At 40.2% G+C, this 18,669-nt stretch overlaps 1 pseudogene; it reads right to left on the reverse strand.

Moving 5' to 3' along the window:
• Window positions 1-2,219: 2,219 nt before the first annotated feature.
• LOC140615617 (large ribosomal subunit protein uL30 pseudogene) lies at window positions 2,220-3,023 on the reverse strand (annotated as a pseudogene).
• Window positions 3,024-18,669: the final 15,646 nt, after the last annotated feature.

The following is an 18,669-nucleotide window of genomic DNA, read 5'->3' on the forward strand; positions in this document are numbered from 1 at the left end:
TTAAAAGATTTTATTTATTTTTTCATGAGAGACACACAGAGAGAGGTAGAGACATAGGCAGAGGGAAAAACTGGCTCCCTCCAGGGAGCCTGATGAAGGACTCGATCCCAGGACCCTGGGATCATGAACTTAGCCAAAGGCAGATACTCAATCACTGAGCCACCCAGGCACCCCTTTCATTATTTTTTTTTTTTAATTTGGATCCTTTATCTCTCTTTTTTATAAGTCTGGCTGGTGGTTTATCGATCTTATTATTTCTCTCAAAGAACCAGCTTCTAATTTCATTGATCTGTTCTACTGTTTTTTTTTCTTAATTTCTGTATCATTGATTTCTGCAATAATATTTATTATTTCTCTTCTCCTGATGAATTTAGGCTCTATGTCCAGTTCTTTTCCCAGCTCCTTATGTATAACATTAAATTGTGTATTTGAAACTTCTCTTGTTTCTTGAGAAAGGCATGTATTATCATATACTTCCCTCTTAGGACCACCTTTGCTGTATCCCAAGGGTTCTGAACTGTCATATTTTTACTTTAATTAGTTTCCATTTATTTTTTAAATTCTTCTTTCATTTCCTGGCTTACCCATCCATTCTTTAATAGGATTCTCCTCCTACTCCTCCAAGTATTTGTGGTTCTTCCAAATTTTGTCTTGTAGTTGAGTTCAAGTTTTAAAGCACTATGGTCTAAAAATATGCATGGAATATTCTCAGTCTTTTTGTACCATTTGAGAGCTGATTTGTGACCCAGTATATGACCTCTCTGGAGAATGTTCTGTCTGCACTAGAGAAGAATGTGTATTCTGTTGCTTTAGGATGAAATGCTCTGAATATACCTGTGAAATCCATTAGGTCCCGGGTGTCATTCAAAGCCGTTGTTTATTTCTTGATCTTCAGCTTAAGTGGTCTGTCCATTACTGTGAGTTCGGTGTTAAAGTCCCCTGGTGCTATTGTATTATTGTGTTTATTTTTGTTATTAATTTGTTTATATAATTGGCTGCTCCCAGTTTAGGGGCATAAATTTTTATAATTGTTAGATATTCTTCTTGGGTAGACCCTTTGATTATGATATAGTGTCCTTTTTCCTGTCTTATTACAGTCTTTTGTTTAAAATCTAATTTGTCCAAGATAAGCATGGCTCCCAGCTTTCTTTTGATGCCCATTAGTATGCTAAATGGCTCACTTTCATTCTGGAAGTGTCTTTGGGTCTAAAATGAGTCTCTTATAGACAGCATATTGATCGGTCTTGCTTTTTTTTTTTTTTCAATCTGATACCCTCTCTCCTTTGATAGGCTCATTTAGTCCATTTACATTCAGAGTAATTATTGAACGATAAGGATTTAGTGCCATTGTATTACCTCTAAAGTTGCTGTTTCTGTAGATTGTCTCTCTTTCTTTCTCTTCTTGTTACTTTTGGTATGTCTCTTTGCTCAAAGGATCCCTTTTAATATTTCTTGCAGGGCTGGTTTAGGATTCAAATTCCTTTAGTTTTTGTTTGTCCTGGGAACTCTTTTTATCTCTCATTCTATTCTGAATGACAGGCTTACCAGATAAAGTATTCTTGGCTGCATATTTTTCGCAACTTAGCACTTTGAATATATCATGCCAGTCCTTTATGGCTTGCTAGGTCTGTGGATAGGTCTGCTGCCAACCTTCTGTTTCTACCCTTTTAGGTTAAGGATCTCTTGCCACTAGCTGCTTTTCTCTTTGTCACTGAAATTTGTAAGCTTTACTATTATATATTGAGATGTTGACCTATTTTTATTGATTTTGAGGGGGATTCGCTGTGCCTCCTGGATTTGAATACCTGTTTCCTTCCCCAGATTACAGAAGTTCTCCCCTATAATTTGTTCAAATAAACCTTTTGCCTCCCCCTCTCTTCATCCTCTGTCACCCCTATTATCTGGATATTATGTTGCTTTATGGAATCACTGACATCATGATGTCCCCCTTCATGATCCATTAGTTACCTTTCTCTCTTCAGCTTCCTCATTCTCCATCATTTTGTCTCCTATGTCATTGATTCTCCCTTCGGTCTTCTTTATCCTTGCTGTTAGTGCCTCCATATTTGACTGCATCTCAGTAATAGTTTTTTTTATTTTTGGCCTGATTAGATTTTTAGTTCTCTTATTTATCCAGAAAATGAATCTCTAGATCTTCTATGCTCTTTTCAAGCTCAGCTAGTATCTTGTTTTATTTTATTTATTTATTTATTTTTCCATTTGAAAGTAGTCATTTATTAACTGACCAGATTACAAAAATAATCATGGCAGATACCTTAGTTCATCCTTCTATAAAGTCTATTGATCTGGTATTCCCTGTTGCCAGCATCTCCACCTTCTACAAAATGGGTGGTCTTTTTCTTCATTCTGCCACGTGGAGAAGATAATTTGAAGGGCCATAAAAAGTTGTTCACTTCTTTGAAACGTTTTCCAACAGTATAGATCTCATGAATCAGATCCTCCAGGCACATGATGCCATATTTACCAAGAGATCGGGCAATCAATGTGTTATCTGTCAGGGCAATTCACTTCTTGTTCATCTTGCCATAACCACGCTTGTAGATCAATTCATTCACTGACATCAGATTTGGGTACACCCATGCTATATATGGTTCCACAATCCTTAGCATGTTAACTGAAGCCTTGTTGAGTTTAACAAAGGTTCCATTGAAGATCTGGCGAAGGCGAAGAAGCTGCAACACCTTTCAAACCTTTGGGCCCACACCATTGATACCTCTGATCCTGATGACAAATGCCAAATTGGGTTCTGCAGGGACATAGAACTTGTCAGCTTTTCTCCCCATTCTTGCCATGTGAATCTCAGTTCTGTATATCTGCCTGTATTCCTTGTGGTAATGCTTAGCTTTTTCATAGATAAGCTTCCTCCTTGTCTTTAGAAGCATCTTTTGGGCAAACTTCTTTCTCAGATCCTTGATCTTCAACTCTGCGAAATTCCTTTGCTTTTTCTTAAGGGTTTCTGGCACAACAGGAACCTTCTTCTTCTTCTCTTCTGCACCCTCCATGGTTCCAGGCAGAAATGAGCTAATTGTTGTTGTAAATTCCAGTTTAGCTATATTACTTATATCTGTATTGATTAAATCCCTGGCAGTGAGTGCTACCTCCACTTCTTTTTTTGTTTCTTTTATATATTTTTTCCTCAACTTCGATTTGCCAACATATAGCATAACACATAACACCCAGTGCTTATTCCATCAAATGCCCCAATCAGTGCCTGTCACCCAGTCACCACATCCCTCCGCCCACTTCCCCTTCCAACACCCCTTGTTCGTTTCCCAGAGTTAGGTGTATCTCATGTTTTGTCACCCTCACTGATATTTCCCACTCATTTTCTCTCCTTTCCCCTTTGTTCCCTTTCACTATTTTTTATATTCCCCAAATGAATGAGACCCTATAATGTTTGTCCTTCTCCGATTGACTTACTTCACCCAGCATAATACCCTCCAATTCCATCCACGTCGAAGCAATGGTGGGTATTTGTTATATCTAATGGCTGAGTAATACTCCATTGTAAACATAGACCACATCGTCTTTATCCATTCATCTTTTGATGGACACGAGGCTCCTTCCACAGTTTGGCTATTGTGGACATTGCTGCTAGAAACATCGGGGTGTAGGTGTCCCCGCATTTCACTGCATCTGTATCTTTGGGGTAAATCCCCAGCAGTGCAATTGCTGGGTCATAGGGCAGTTCTATTTTTAACTCTTTCGGGAACCTCCACACAGTTTTCCAGAGTGGCTGTACCAGTTCACATTCCCACCAACAGCGCAAGAGGGTTCCCTTTTCTCCACATTCTCTCCAACATTTGTGGTCTCCTGTCTTGTTAATTTTCACCGTTCTCACTAGTGTGAGGTGGTATCTTATTGTGGTTTTGATTTGTATTTCCCTGATGGCAAGTGATGTGCAGCATTTTCTCATGTGCTTGATGGCCATGTCTATGTCTTCTTTGGTGAAATTTCTGTTCATGTCTTTTGCCCATTTCATGATTGGATTGTTTGTTTCTTTGCTGTTGAGTTTAATAAGTTCTTTATAGATCTTGGATACTAGCCTTTCATCTGATATGTCATTTAAATATCTTCTCCCATTCTGTAGGTTGTCTTTTAGTTTTGTTGACTGTTTCTTTTGCTGTGCAGAAGGTTTTTATCTTGATTAAGTCCCAATAGTTAGTTCATTGTTGCTTTTGTTTCCCTAGCCTTCATAGATAGATCTTGCAAGAAGTTGCTGTGGCCAAGTTTGAAAAAGGTGTTGACTGTCTTCTCCTCTAGCATTTTTTTTTAAGATTTTGTTTATTTATTCATAGAGACACAGAGAGAGAGAGAGAGGCAGAGACACAGGCAGAGGGAGAAGCAGGCTCCATACAGGAAGCCTGACGTGGGACTCGATCCCGGGTCTCCAGGATCACACCCCAGGCTGCAGGCAGTGTTAAACTGCACCTACGGGGCTGCCCTCCTCTAGGATTTTGATGGATTCTTGTCTCATGTTTAGATCTTTCATCCATTTGGAGTTTATCTTTGTGTATGATGTAAGAGAACAGTCTAGTTTCATTATTCTGCACGTGGCTGTCCAATTTTCCCAGCACCACTTACTGAATAGATTGTCCTTTTTGCAGTGGATAGTCTTTCCTGCTTTGTCGAATATTAGCCGACCATAGAGTTGAGGGCCCATTTCTGGGTTCTCTATTCTGTTCCATTGATCTATGTGTCTGTTTTTTGTGCCAGTACCACACTGTCTTGATGATCACAGCACAACTTGAAATCCAGCATTGTGATGCCCCAGCTCTGGTTTTCTTTTTCAATATTCCCTGGCTATTCGGGGTCTTTTCTGATTCCACACAATTCTTAAGATGATTTGTTCCAACTCTCTGAAGAAAGTCCATGGTATTTTGATAGGGATTGCATTGAACATGTAAATTTCCCTCAGTAACATTTGACATTTTCATAATGTTAATTCTTCCAATCCATGAGCATGGAATATGTTTCCATCTCTTTGTGTCTTCCTCAATTTCTTTCAGAGTGTTCTGTAGTTTTTAGGGTATAGGGCCTATATCCCTTTGGTGAGGTTTATTCCTAGGTATCTTATGCATTTGGGTGCATTTGTAAATGGGATTGACTCCTTAATTTCTCTTTCTTCAGTCTCACTGTTAGTGTATAGAAATGCCACTGAATTCTGGGCATTGATTTTGCATCCGGCCACACTGCCAAATTGCTGATTGAGTTCTAGCTATCTTGGGGTAGAATCTTTTGGGTTCTCTACGTATAGTATCATGTCATCTGCAAAGAGGGATAGTTTGACTTCTTTGCCAATTTGAATGCCTTTTATTTATTTTTGTTGTCTGATTACTGAGACTAGGACTTCTAGTATTATGTTGAACAGCAGTGGTGAGAGCAGACATCCCCGTCATGTTCCAGGTCTTAGAGGAAAGGCTCTGAGTTTTTCCCCATTGAGAATGACATTTGCTCTGGGCTTTTCATAGAGGGCTTTTAAGATGCTGAGGAATGTTCCCTCTATCCCTACACTCTAAAGAGTCTTGATCAGGAATGGAGTCTGTATTTTGTCAAATGCTTTCTCTGCATCTATTGAAAGGGTCATATGGTTCTTATTTTTTCTCTTGTTGATATGATCTGTCATGTTGATTGCTTTACGAGTGTTGAAGCAGCCTTGCATCTCGTGGATAAATCCCACTTGGTCATAGTGAATAATCTTCTTAATGTATTGTTGGATCCTGTTGGCTAGTATCTTGGTGAGAATTTTTGCATGTGTGTTCATCAGGGATATTGGTCTATAATTCTCCTTTTTGGTGGGGATGTTGTCTGGTTTTGGAATTAAGGTGATGCTGGCCTCATAAAAACGAGTTTGGAAGTATTCCATCCCATTCTTTCAGATCAGCTTTAGTAGAATAGGTATTGTTTCTTCTTTAAACGTTTGATAGAATTCCCCTGGGAAGAAGCCATTTGGCCCTGGACTTTTGTGTCTTGGGAGTTTTTTGATGACTGCTTCAATTTCCTCCCTGGTTATCGGCCTGTTCAGGTTTTCTATTTCTTCCTGTTCCAGTTTTGGTAGTTTGTGGTTTTCCAGAAATGCGTCCATTTCTCCTAGGTTGCCTAATTTATTGGCGTATAGTTGCTCATAATACATTTTTAAGATCATTTGTATTTCTTTGGTATTGCTTCTGATCTCTCCTTTTTCATTCGAGATTCATGAATATTTATGCCCCTAATGTGGGAGCTGCCAAGGATATCAATCAATTAATAACCAAAGTAAAGATGTGCTTAGATAATACACTAATACTGGGAGACTTCAGCACAGCACTTTCTGCAAATGACAGATATTCTAAGAACAACATCATGAAAGAAACAAGGGCTTTAAATGATACACTGGAACAGATGGATTTCACAGATATGCACAGAACTTTGCATCTGAACGCAACTGAATACACATTCTTCTCAAGTGCACATGGAACTTTCTTCAGAATAGACCACATACTGGGTCACAAATGAGGTCTCAACCAATACCAGAAGACTGGGATTGTCCCCTGCATATTTTCAGAACACAATGCTTTGAAACCTGAACTCAATCACAAGAAGAAATTTGGAAGAAGCTCAAACACATGGAGGTTAAAGACCAACCTGCTAAAAGATGAAAGGGTCAACCAGGAAATTACAGAAGAATTAAAAAGATTCATGGAAACTAATGAGAATGAAGATACAACTGTTCAAAATCTTTGGGATGTAGCAAAAGCAGTCCTGAGAGGGAAATACATCGCAATACATCATTCATGAAGTCTCTTGACTCCTTTATGCTTTTTTCCAGAGCCACCAGTAGCTTTATAATTGTGCTTCTGAATTGGCTTTCTGGCATCGTTTTGTAATCCAAATTCTGTAACTCTGTGGCAGAGTACTGTTTCTGATTCTTTCTTTTGTGGGGAATTCTTCCTTCTAGTCATTTTGCTCAGTGCAGAGTGGCTTAAAACAAGTTGTACTGGAAAAGGGAAGAAAAGAAGAAAAATGAAAAAAAAAAAGTAGGGGTATCTTCTGGATCTATATACTGTAAATCTCTCGACTTCCCCTGGAGCTTTCTAGCACTGCTTGTTCAAGAACTTGCTCTTCCCCTGTCCTTCCAGCTGGTCTTCTGGGGGAGGGGCCTCCTGTGCTGATTCTCAGGTGTGTGTACATGTGGGAGTTGCCCCACCCCCTGCTAGGTGCATGATTCAGTGGGAACTGTTTATCCTGTGAGTCCCCTGTTCCCTGGTGGCCTGGATCCGTCCCAGGCACAGGGTGACACCGGGAGGAACAACAACACTTGCAGCAGCCAGCTCTCCAGCTCTGGAGTTAGCTCCCACAGTAATTACTTCAGTGTCCCAGTGCACACTGGCCTGGATTCTCCTGGGGCAGCGGGCGTGCTGATCTGCACAGCTTGGGGGTGCCCAGCGGCAGGAGAGTCCTGGCTGTCCTGTGCCCTCCCTACCTCCGCCTGTCCCAGGGAAGCGCAGGATCCTGGGCTGTGTCCCCCGGCACCCGGGGATCCAAAGCCTGTGCTGCTGGAATTGCACTCCTGGGGCACAGCTCCCAAAGGCAGCAGGGCGCAGCCCCCTCCACCCGGAGCATCCGCCTGAGCTTCTCCCGAAGCCTCACTGGGTGTGCATTCCAGCCCTTTACCGAGCTGGCCCACAGTCTGTGTCGCGCTCTCCCCCAGGGTGCTCTTACTCTGTTAGGGACTCCGGAAGACTGGAGGCTCCACTACCCTTGCTGTGAATCTGCTATATTTCCCTGGTAAGTGCCTTTCCGTCCAGGAAGAATCTGGTGCGGATTTTTAAAGTTACTGCTTCTCCAGGACTGGGCTTTCCTGTCGTGGAGGCTTTCGCAGCCCCACCTTAGCCTGGCTTCTGCGGGGGGGGGGGGGGGCTCCCCGGGGGGGGGCTCCCCGGGGGGGGCTCCCCCCTGGATTCTTTTTATATTTTTTATAATAAAAAATTTTAAAGAATTAGAAATACTGTAATCATAGATATGGCCACAGAGTTTCTTTAAGTCTTATCTTTTTTGTATGAGGTAATGGTAATAAAATTAATTATAAGAAAACTAATTTTAATTTTAGAATTCAAATAATGTATTAATTCAAGATGGTTGTATCTTCTTTTGCTGTCTCTCCTTTCCTCCACAAATCAATATTAATCAGTAATGTCTTCCCTAATATTTCCCATTATTTTTTTGTTTTTTTTTTTAAAGATTATTTATTTATTAGAGTGAGAGAGTGAGAGCACAAGCAGATGGAGGGGCAGAGGGAAAGGGAGAAGCAGACTCCCTGCTGAGGAGGGAGCTCAATGGCGGGTCTCCATCCCAGAACCCTGGGATCATGACATGAGCTGAAGACACTCAATTGATTGAGCCATCCAAGCACCCCTGTATCATTCATAACTATAATATTCTGTCCCTTATCCCAATGTTTGTTTTCATTTTAGATTTTCATTGGTTAAAAATATCTAACACTGCTTAAGTTCCATGTCCATGTCCTTGTTTCTTTAGTAATTTCCAAAAAACTTTTACTAAGTTCTTACATGTTCAAAATTGTTGGTATTCTCTCTTTATACTCAAAGAAATGCTTAGCTGAATATAAAATCAGCTTTGGGAACTTAGCTATCCTGTGTATCTTATAAGTGTTGCTCCTTTATTTCCTGACCATAGAGATGCTTGTTCCATCGTCTTTTTCCATTGTAAATTTTTGTCTGGCTGCTGAAAGAACCTTTCTTTATCATTGAAACGTAAAAATTTTTGAACATAAATATCAATGTTAACTATTCTGAATCAGATTTTGTGGTGTATGATATGCTGTTTCCATGTATAGATTCAATTATTTTCTGTTTTGAATTATAGTTTAAAATATTCATTCTGTTCCATTTTTATCTTCCTCTTTGGAGACTTCATTAGTGCAGGGATTGGTTCTCTTTGCCTGCTTTATATATTTATTTTCTTTCTAATTATTTTTCTTTTTGATATTTATCTTCTATAGCCCTAGTATTTTTCATGATATATTAATTTCCTAAGGCTACTATAACAAACTTCTTGTCCCAAAACAACAAATTTATTCTCTCAAAGTTCTGGAGGCCAAGAGTCTAAAATCAAGGTGTCAGCAAGATTATGCTCCATCTGAAGACTCTAGGATAGAATCGTTCCTTCCCTCTTCCTAGTTTCTGGTGGCACCCAGAGCCATTGGTATTCTTTGACTTTTATCTGCCTCACTCCAATCTTTGCCTCTGTTTTCATGTGGACTTTTTCTCTGTGTGTCTCAGTGTTATTTCATTTTCTTATAGGGATACCAGGCATTATATATACGGCCTATCCTAATCCAGTGTGCTTTTCATCTCAAGATCCTTAATTACTTTTTCAAAGACCTTATTTCTAAATGAGATCATATTGACATGTGCCAGAGTTTAGGACTTAAACGTGTGTTTTGAAGGGATACGATTCAACATACTATTTTTGGTGTCTATGTCCTCTGTTTTCTTCCAGTTTAAAAAAAAAAAAAAGCTTTCTATTTGGAAATAATTTCAAATGTAGAGAAAAATTTTAGTGAGTATACAAACACTCCCATGATTTCATTCAGCAGTTCAAGGTATTGTTCAGTTAATCCATTATGTTGTTGTTCCTTTCTCATTCTAATTTTTATTCTTATAGTTGAAAATTTTTGTTTTCCTTCAATTTTTCCTCCACCTATATCAGTCAGCAAACTTCTATAAGTAAAAGTTCTACCTCATTTATGTATGTACATATGTATGTATGTATGTATGTATGTATTTACCTAGTCATTAACAAGATGGATTCATGGATTTCAGTTCTTTAAATTTAAAATATTCATTTTTCAATGCCATTTTTATTCCAGACTCAAAGTATACTGGATTTGTCCAGTAAGAATTCCTATATACTGGCTCCTTTTTCCTTTTAACATGCTCTAATCACTTGTTTTTAACACTTTTAACACTTTAACACTTTTAACACTTTTTAACATATGACTTAATATGTTCTAGGATCATTTTGCATTTCCTGCCTCAGCCATTGAATCATTTCTTTTGCTGAGGAAATTTGGTTTATTTTAGTGGAATATATAATTAGAAATCTATACTTAGGTACTCAGTGTGCTCATTGCTACTGGAGTATCATCTTTGCTTCTAGGCCCTTTCAGTAGACAGAGTAAAGAAATGTGTGCATTCATGTGTATGCATTCGTGCATTTGTGTGTGTATGTGCACCTATAATCTAGATATATATATATATATGTATTGTATATATACATATATATGATATGCATAACATGTATGTATAACTTCTAGAATCAATCTATGAGGATATTAGACATCATTAGTTCTTTTTTTAAAAGATTTTTTATTTATTTATTTATGACAGATACAGAGAGAGAGAGAATGAGAGAGAGAGAGGCAGAGACACAGGCAGAGGGAGAAGCAGGCTCCATGTAGGGAGCCCGACGTGGGACTCGATCCCGGTGTCCAGGATCACACTGCGGGCTGAAGGCAGCGCTAAGCCGCTGGGCCACCAGGGCTGCCTGACATCATTAATTCTTACTGAATCTCCAAATCCAATCATCTCCATTGTTTTCCTTGCCTTCCCACATTCTATGTTGATATTTTCCTCTTCCACAGTGAGAATACTGATCCTAACATTGGAGCACTAAAAGCATTTCATTTTCTCAATTCAAATGTAGACCTAAATAACCTCAGAATTGTTTCACCCATGTAACAATAAAAAATACCTATAAAAAACCCCAATCTTTGTGTGTGTTCCTTTTCATCTCCCTACCCCCAATTGAAGAGATATAGTTAAATAGCATGTTAAATTTTTTGAATTTGTACCTTATTTCCAGTATTATTATGTTATTCATGTGAAATTGAGTTGTATATATTTTTTTGGTTTGCTCCCAGTTTTATTTTTAATTCATGTTTTTGTTCCATCACCTCCTGATGATAGTGAACTTAAATTAATGATCATAAAGATTGTCACTGGACTTGAGAACAGGATGGAGGACGTGAATGAGACCCTTAACACAGAGATAAAGAATAACATAGAAATAAAGAATTCAATAAATGAATGCAAAACACATTTGACAGAATGAAGAGCAGGCTGGAAAACACAATGACAAATTTATGACTTGGAAAACAGAGTAATGGAAAGTAATCAAGCTGAACAAAAGAGAGAAAAGAATCGGGGTGCCTGGTTGGCTCAGTCAGTTAAGCATTTGGCTCTTGATTTCAGCTCAGGTCATGAACTCAGGTTGTAGGATCAAGCCCCACGTGGGGCTCTGCACTGAGTGGGGAGTCTACTTGAGTTTCTCTCCCTCACTCTGTCCCTGCCCCTCTCTAAAATAAGCAAATAAAACTTTTTTAAAAAGAGAAAAGGATTATGTAAAACAAGAATATACTTAGGGAAGTCAGTGTTTTCATCAAAAGTCTGAGAAGAAGAGAGAAAAGGGGGAAGAAAATTTATTTGAAGAATAGCTGAAAACTTCCCTAATTGGGGGATGAAAACAGGATCCAGATCCAGGAGGCACAGAGAACTCCCATCAAAATCAAAAGCAGAGCCACACCAAGACAAATTGTAATTAAATTGGCAAAATATAATGTTAAGGAAAAAAATATATTTAAAACCCATAAGGCTAGGTGGGGATTTTTCAGCAGAAATATTCCAAGCCAGAAGGAAGTGACATGGTGAATGAGGGAAAAAAAATCTGCAACCAGGAATACCCTATCCAGAAAGGCTGTCATTCAGAATGGAGGGAGAAATAGTTTCCCAAAGAAACAAAAAATGAAAAAATTTACGATCACTAAGCCAGTGCTTGTAAGAGATATTAGAAGGGACTCTGAGTGGAAAGGAGAAATCAAAAGGGATAGTAATGAAGGTAGGAAATACAAAAGCAGTAAAAATAAATATTTCTTTAAAACTAGGCACAAAACTCACCAAATAAAAAGATATAAAATATAACATATACCTAAAGCATAGGTTTCATTTTTTGTTTTGTTTTTTTACAAACCAACCATTTTCTTTTTTATTAGAGATAAAAACAGTAAAGTCCCATGTACTCATGCCCTAGGGAAAACTAGACAGTGCAGGATTAGCCGCTATTTTACAAGAGCCATAGCAGAAGGATATCTGGGGCCTGGGGCCAGAGGGAGGCTGTGGGGCACAGTGCAGCTTCTGGGGCACAGGAGGGTCAATGGCAAAGGGAAATGGTTTCCATGTTAAGGAAGCAAACATGCATCTTGGTCTCTATTATCTGTCCCCTGCAAGATCTTCAGGAAGTCATTGAAAGTGATCCCTTCATACACCTGGTCAGACTCCATCTGCTGCAGGCACATGCTTACCACCTCCATCATGACCCCTTCCAGGATGAAGCCAGTGGACTCTTTCTGGATGTGCAGGATTCTGGAAAGCAGTTGTTTAATGCTGTTACTGGCTTTTAATTTTTAGTTTGGGGAAGTAGGTGTTTTTATAAATATACTGATTTTTTAAAATCTCTTGGTTTCCCATGTTAGAGGTTTCGAGGTGATAGCTAAAGGGTCATAGGAGAAAAGAGAACAAACAGCTTGTGAAGAGGCCCACCTGTACTTTCCATCAGAAAGTATGTCTAGCAGGGCACCAAGCCTGACCCCTCAAAATCACTTAGGTGTTCTTTGCTTATGCAGGCTGTTCTTTGCTGCTTTTCCTGTGGAGGTAGTCAGAATCTTGCTCTGTTAACCTATCCCCCCAATACACCACTAAAGATAATCAGTAAACTATGAAAAACAGCAAGACAAGAAAGGATCAGAGAAAATCTTCAAAACCACTCACAGAACAAATAATAAAATGATAATAAATACATGTCTATCAATAATTACTTTGAATGTAAAGAGAGAACAGCTGGAATGCTACAGTGAGAAGAGTTCATGCTTCTATCAAGGTAGAAGATGGGAAAAAAAGAAATAAAGACACAAAAGGCCTCCAAGGGGGAGGGGCCCGCGAGGAGCCGGGCTGAGGCCGGGGCGAGTGTCCCCAGGACAGGAGAGCCCCGTCCCGGAGGAGCAGGAGCTGCACCGACCTTCCCGGGGGAAAGGGGCTCGCGGGGAGGTGGAGCAGGACCCAGGAGGGCGGGGATGCCCTCGGGCTCCCGGGGACACTGACAGGCACCTGCGCCCCGGGAGAGCGCCCCGAGCTCCCTAAGGGCTGCAGCGCGCACGGCGGGACCCGGAGCAGCTCGGGGGGCTCGGGGGCGGCTCCGCGGAGGGGGCTGCGGGGGCGGGAGCGCGAATCCAACAGCGCAGGCCCCGGAGCACAGGGCGCCGGGACACAGCCCGGATCCGGCCTCCCCCGGGACAGGCAGAGGCCGGGAGGGCCCAGGACAGCGAGGACGCTCCTGCCCCAGCTGAGCAGATCAGCGGCCCCGCCCGGAGCCTCCAGGCCCTGCAGACAGAGAGCTCTGGAGCTACTGCGGGGGCTGACTCCAGGGCTGCAGAGCTGGCCCCGCCACTGCGGTTGTTCCTCCTGGGGCCTCACGGGGTAAAAACCCCCACTGATCCTCACAGTGGCCGCACCGGATAAACAGCTTAAACATCTTTCACTGAGCCCTGCACCAGGCGGGGGGCTGAGCAGCTCCCAGAAGTGCTAACACCTGAAAATCAGCACAGCAGCCGCCGGCCCCCGCCCCTGCCACAGAAGACCAGCTAGACGGACAGGGGAAAAACAAATTATTGACCAAGCACTGAAAAAAAAGTTCCAGGGGAAGTCGAGGGATTTACAGTGTACAGAATCAGAGGATACTCCCCCTTGTTTTGTTTTTTTTTTTTGTTTGTTTGTTTTTTTATTTCTGTTTGCTTCCCCCCCTTTTCTTCTCTTTTTTCTACTTTTTTTCTTTTTTCTTTTTCTTTTCTTCTTTCTCTTCTCTCTTTTTCTTCTTTTCCCAATACAATTTGTTTTTGGCCACTCTGCACTGAGCAAAATGACTAGAAGGAAAACCTCACCTCAAAAGAAAGAATCAGAAACAGTCCTCTCTCCCACAGAGTTACAAAATTTGGATTACAATTCAATGTCAGAAAGCCAATTCAGAAGCAATATTATAAAGCTACTGGTGGCTCTAGAAAAAAGCATAAAGTACTCAAGAGACTTCATGACTGCAGAATTTAGATCTAATCAGGCAGAAATTAAAAATCAATTAAATGAGATGCAATCCAAACTATAGGTCCTAAAGATGAGGGTTAACAAGCTGGAAGAACGAGTGAATGAGGTAGAAGACAAGTTGATGGCAAAGAGGGAAACTGAGGAAAAAAGAGACAAACAATGAAAAGATCATCAGGATAAATTAAGGGAAATAAGTGACAGCCTGAGAAAGAAAAATCCATGTTTACCTGGAGTTCCCGAGGTCGCCGAAAGGGACAGAGGTCCAGAATATGTATTTGAACAAATCATAGCTGAAAATTTTCCTAATCTGGGAAGGGAAACAGGCATTCAGACCCAGGAAAAAGAGAGATGCCCCCCTGAAATCAATAAAAACTGTTCAACACCTTGACATTTAATAGTGAAGCTTGCCAATTCCAAAGATAAAGAGAAGATCCAAAAAATAAAAATAAAAATAAATAAAGAGAAGATCCTTAAAGCAGCAAGACACAAGAGATCCCTAAGGTATATGGGGAGAAATATCAGATTAACAGCAGACCTCTCCACAGAGACCCGGCAGGTGAAAGGGCTGGCAAGATATATTCAGGGTCCTCAATGAGAAGAACATGCAGCCAAGAATACTTCATCCAGCAAGGTTCTCACTCAGAATAAGAGAGATAAAGAGCTTCCAAGACAGGCAGGAACTGAAAGAATATGTGAACACCAAACCAGCTCTGCAAGAAATTTTAAGGGGGACTCTTAAAATTCTTCTTTAAAAGAAGAAGTCCAATGGAACAATCCACAAAAACAGGAACTGAATAGATATCATGATGACACTAAACTCATATCTTTCAATAGTAAATCTGAATGTGAATGGGCTTAATGACCCCATCAAAAGGCGCAGGGTTTCAGACTGGATAAAAAAGCAGGATCCATCTATTTGCTGTCTACAAGAGACTCATTTTAGACATAAGGACACCGACAGCCTGAAAACAAAAGGTTGCAGAACCATTTACCATTTTAATGGTCCTCAAAAGAAAGTAGGGATAGCCATCCTTATATCAGATAAACTAAAATTTACCCCGAAGACTGTTGTGAGAGATGAAGAGGGACACTATATCATACTTAAAGGATCTATCCAACAAGAGGACTTAACAATCATCAGTATATATGCCCCAAATGTGGGTGCTGCCAAATATATCAATTAATAACCAAAGTTAAGACATACTTAGATAATAATACACTTATACTTGGTGACTTCAATCTAGTGCTTTCTACCCTCGATAGGTCTTATAAGCACAACATCTCCAAAGAAACGAGAGCTTTAAATGATACACTGGACCAGATGGATTTCACAGATATCTACAGAACTTTACGTCCAAACTCAACTGAATACACATTCTTCTCAAGTGCACATGGAACTTTCTCCAGAATAGACCACATACTGGGTCACAAATCTGGTCTGAACTGATACCAAAAGATTAGGATTGTCCTCTGTGTATCCTCAGACCATAATGCCTTGAAATTAGAACTAAATCACAACAAGAAGTTTGGAAGGATTTCAAACACGTGGAGGTTAAGGACCATCCTGCTTAAAGATGAAAGGGTCAACCAAGAAATTAAGGAAGAATTAAAAATATACATGGAAACTAATGAGAATGAAGATACAACCGTTCAAAATCCTTGGGATACAGCAAAAACAGTCCTGGGAGGGGGGGAAATACATCGCAATACAAGCATCCAACCAAAAACTGGAAAGAACTCAAATACAAAGGCTAACCTTACACCTAAAGGAGCTAGAGAAAAAAACAGCAAATAGATCCCACACCCAGCAGAAGAAGAGAGTTAATAAAGATTCGAACAAAACTCAATGAAATTGAGACCAGAAGAGCTGTGGAACAGGTTAACACAACCAGGAGTTGGTTCTCTGAAAGAATTAATAAGATAGATAAACCATCAGCCAGCCTTATTAAAATGAAGAGAGAGAAGACTCAAATTAATAAAATCATGAATGAAAAAGGAGAGATCACTACCAACACCAAGGAAATACAAACAATTTTAAAAACATATTATGAACAGCTATACGCCAATAAATAGGAAATCTAGAAGAAACGGACGCATTTCTGGAAAACCACAAACTACCAAAACTGGAACAGGAAGAAATAGAAAACCTGAACAGGCCAATAACCAGTGAGGAAATTGAAGCAGTCATCAAAAACCTTCCAAGACACAAAAGTCCAGGGCCAGATGGCTTCCCTGAGGAATTCTATCAAACGTTTCAAGAAGAAACCATACCTATTCTACTAAAGCTGTTTGGAAAGATAGAAAGAGATGGAGTACTTCCACATTCATTGTATGAGGCCAGCATCACCTTAATTCCAAAACCAGACAAAGACCCCACCAAAAAGGAGAATTATAGACCAATATCCCTGATGAACATGGATGCAAAAATTGTCAACAAGATACTAGCCAACAGGATCCAACAATACATTAAGAAGATATTCACCATGACCAAGTGGGATTTATCCCCAGGATGCAAGGTTGATTCAACACAAATAAAACAATCAACGTGATAGATCACATCAACAAGAGAAAAAACAAGAACCATAGGATCCTCTCAATAGATGCAGAGAAAGCATTTAACAAAGTAAAACATCCATTCCTGACCAAAACTCTCCAAAGTGTAGGGATAGAGGGAACATGCCTCAGCATCTTAAAAGCCATCCATGAAAAGTCCACAGCAAATATCATTCTCAATGGGGAAACACTGGGAGCCTTTCCCCTGAGATCAGGAACAAGACAGGGATGTCCACTCTCACCACTGCTATTCAACATAGTACTAGAAGTCCTAGCCTCAGCAATCAGACAACAAAAAGAAATAAAAGGCATTGAAATTGGCAAACTCTCCCTCTTTGCAAATGACATGATACTGTACATAGAAAACGCAAAAAATTCAACCCCAAGATTGCTAGAACTCATATAGCAATGAGGCAACGTGGCAGGATACAAAATCAGAAATGCCCAGAAATCAGTTGCATTTCGATACACTACTAATGAGACTGAAGAAAGATAAATTAAAGAGTTAATCCCATTTACAGTTGCACCCAAAAGCATAAGAGGTAGAGGATCTATACCCTCAAAATGACAGAACACTTCTGAAAGAAATTGAGGATAACACAAAGAGATGGAAAAACTTTCCATGCTCATGGATTGGAAGGATAAATACTGTGAAAATGTCTATGCAACTCAAGGCAATTTACACATTCAATGCAATCCCTTTCAAAATACCACGGACTTCCTTCAGGGAGTTGGAACAAATCATCTCAAGATTTGTGTGGAATCAGTAAAGACCCCGAATAGCCAGAGGAATATTGAAAAAGAAAACCCAATGAACTATTGGGACTTCCGCAAGATAAGAAGCTTTTGCACAGCAAAGGGTACAGTCAACAAAACTAAAAGACAACCTACAGAATGGGAGAAGACATTTGCAAATGACGAATCAGATAAAGGGCTAGTTTCCAAGATCTATAAAGAACGTATTAAACTCAACAACAAAGAAACAAACAACCCAATCATGAAATGGGCAAAAGACATGAACAGAAATCTCACAGAGGAAGACATAGACATGGCCAACACGCACATGAGAAAATGCTCTGCATCACTTGCCATCAGGGAAATAGAAATCAAAACCACAATGAGATACCACCTCACACCAGTGAAAATGGGGAACATTGACAAGGCAGGAAACCACAAATGTTGTAGAGGATGCGGAGAAAAGGGAACCCTCCTGCACTGTTGGTGGGAATGTGAACTGGTGCAGCCACTCTGGAAAACTGTGTGGAGGTTCCTGAAAGAGTTAAAACTAGACCTGTCCTACGACCCAGCAATTGTACTGCTGGGGATTTACCCCAAAGATACAGATGCAATGAAACGCCGGGACACCTGTACCCCGATGTTTCTAGCAACAATGTCCACGATAGCCAAAATGTGGAAGGAGGCTTGGTGTCCATTGAAAGATGAATGGATAAAGAAGATGTGGTTTATGTATACAATGGAATATTCCTCAGCCATTAGAAACGACAAATACCCACCATTTTCTTCAACGTGGATGGAACTGGAGGGTATTATGCTGAGTGAAGTAAGTCAATCGGAGAAGGACAAACATTATATGTTCTCATTCACTTGGGGAATATAAATAATCGTGAAAGGGAATATAAGGGAAGGGAGAAGAAGTGTGTGGGAAATATCAGAAAGGGAGACAGAACATAAAGACTCCTAACTCTGGGAAACGAACTAGGGGTGGTGGAAGGGGAGGTGGGTGGGATGTGGGGGTGAATGTGTGACGGGCACTGAGGGGAGCACTTGACGGGATGAGCACTGGGTGTTATTCTGTATGTTGGCAAATGAACACCAATAAAAAATAAATTTATTATAAAAAAGAAAGAAAGAAAACCCAAGCTGGGGGCATCACAATGCCAGATTTCAGGTTGTACTACAAAGCTGTGATCATCAAGACAGTGTG

The sequence above is a fragment of the Canis lupus genome, chromosome 23 (assembly GCF_048164855.1).
Source record: "Canis lupus baileyi chromosome 23, mCanLup2.hap1, whole genome shotgun sequence".
Taxonomy (NCBI): Eukaryota; Metazoa; Chordata; class Mammalia; order Carnivora; family Canidae; genus Canis; species Canis lupus.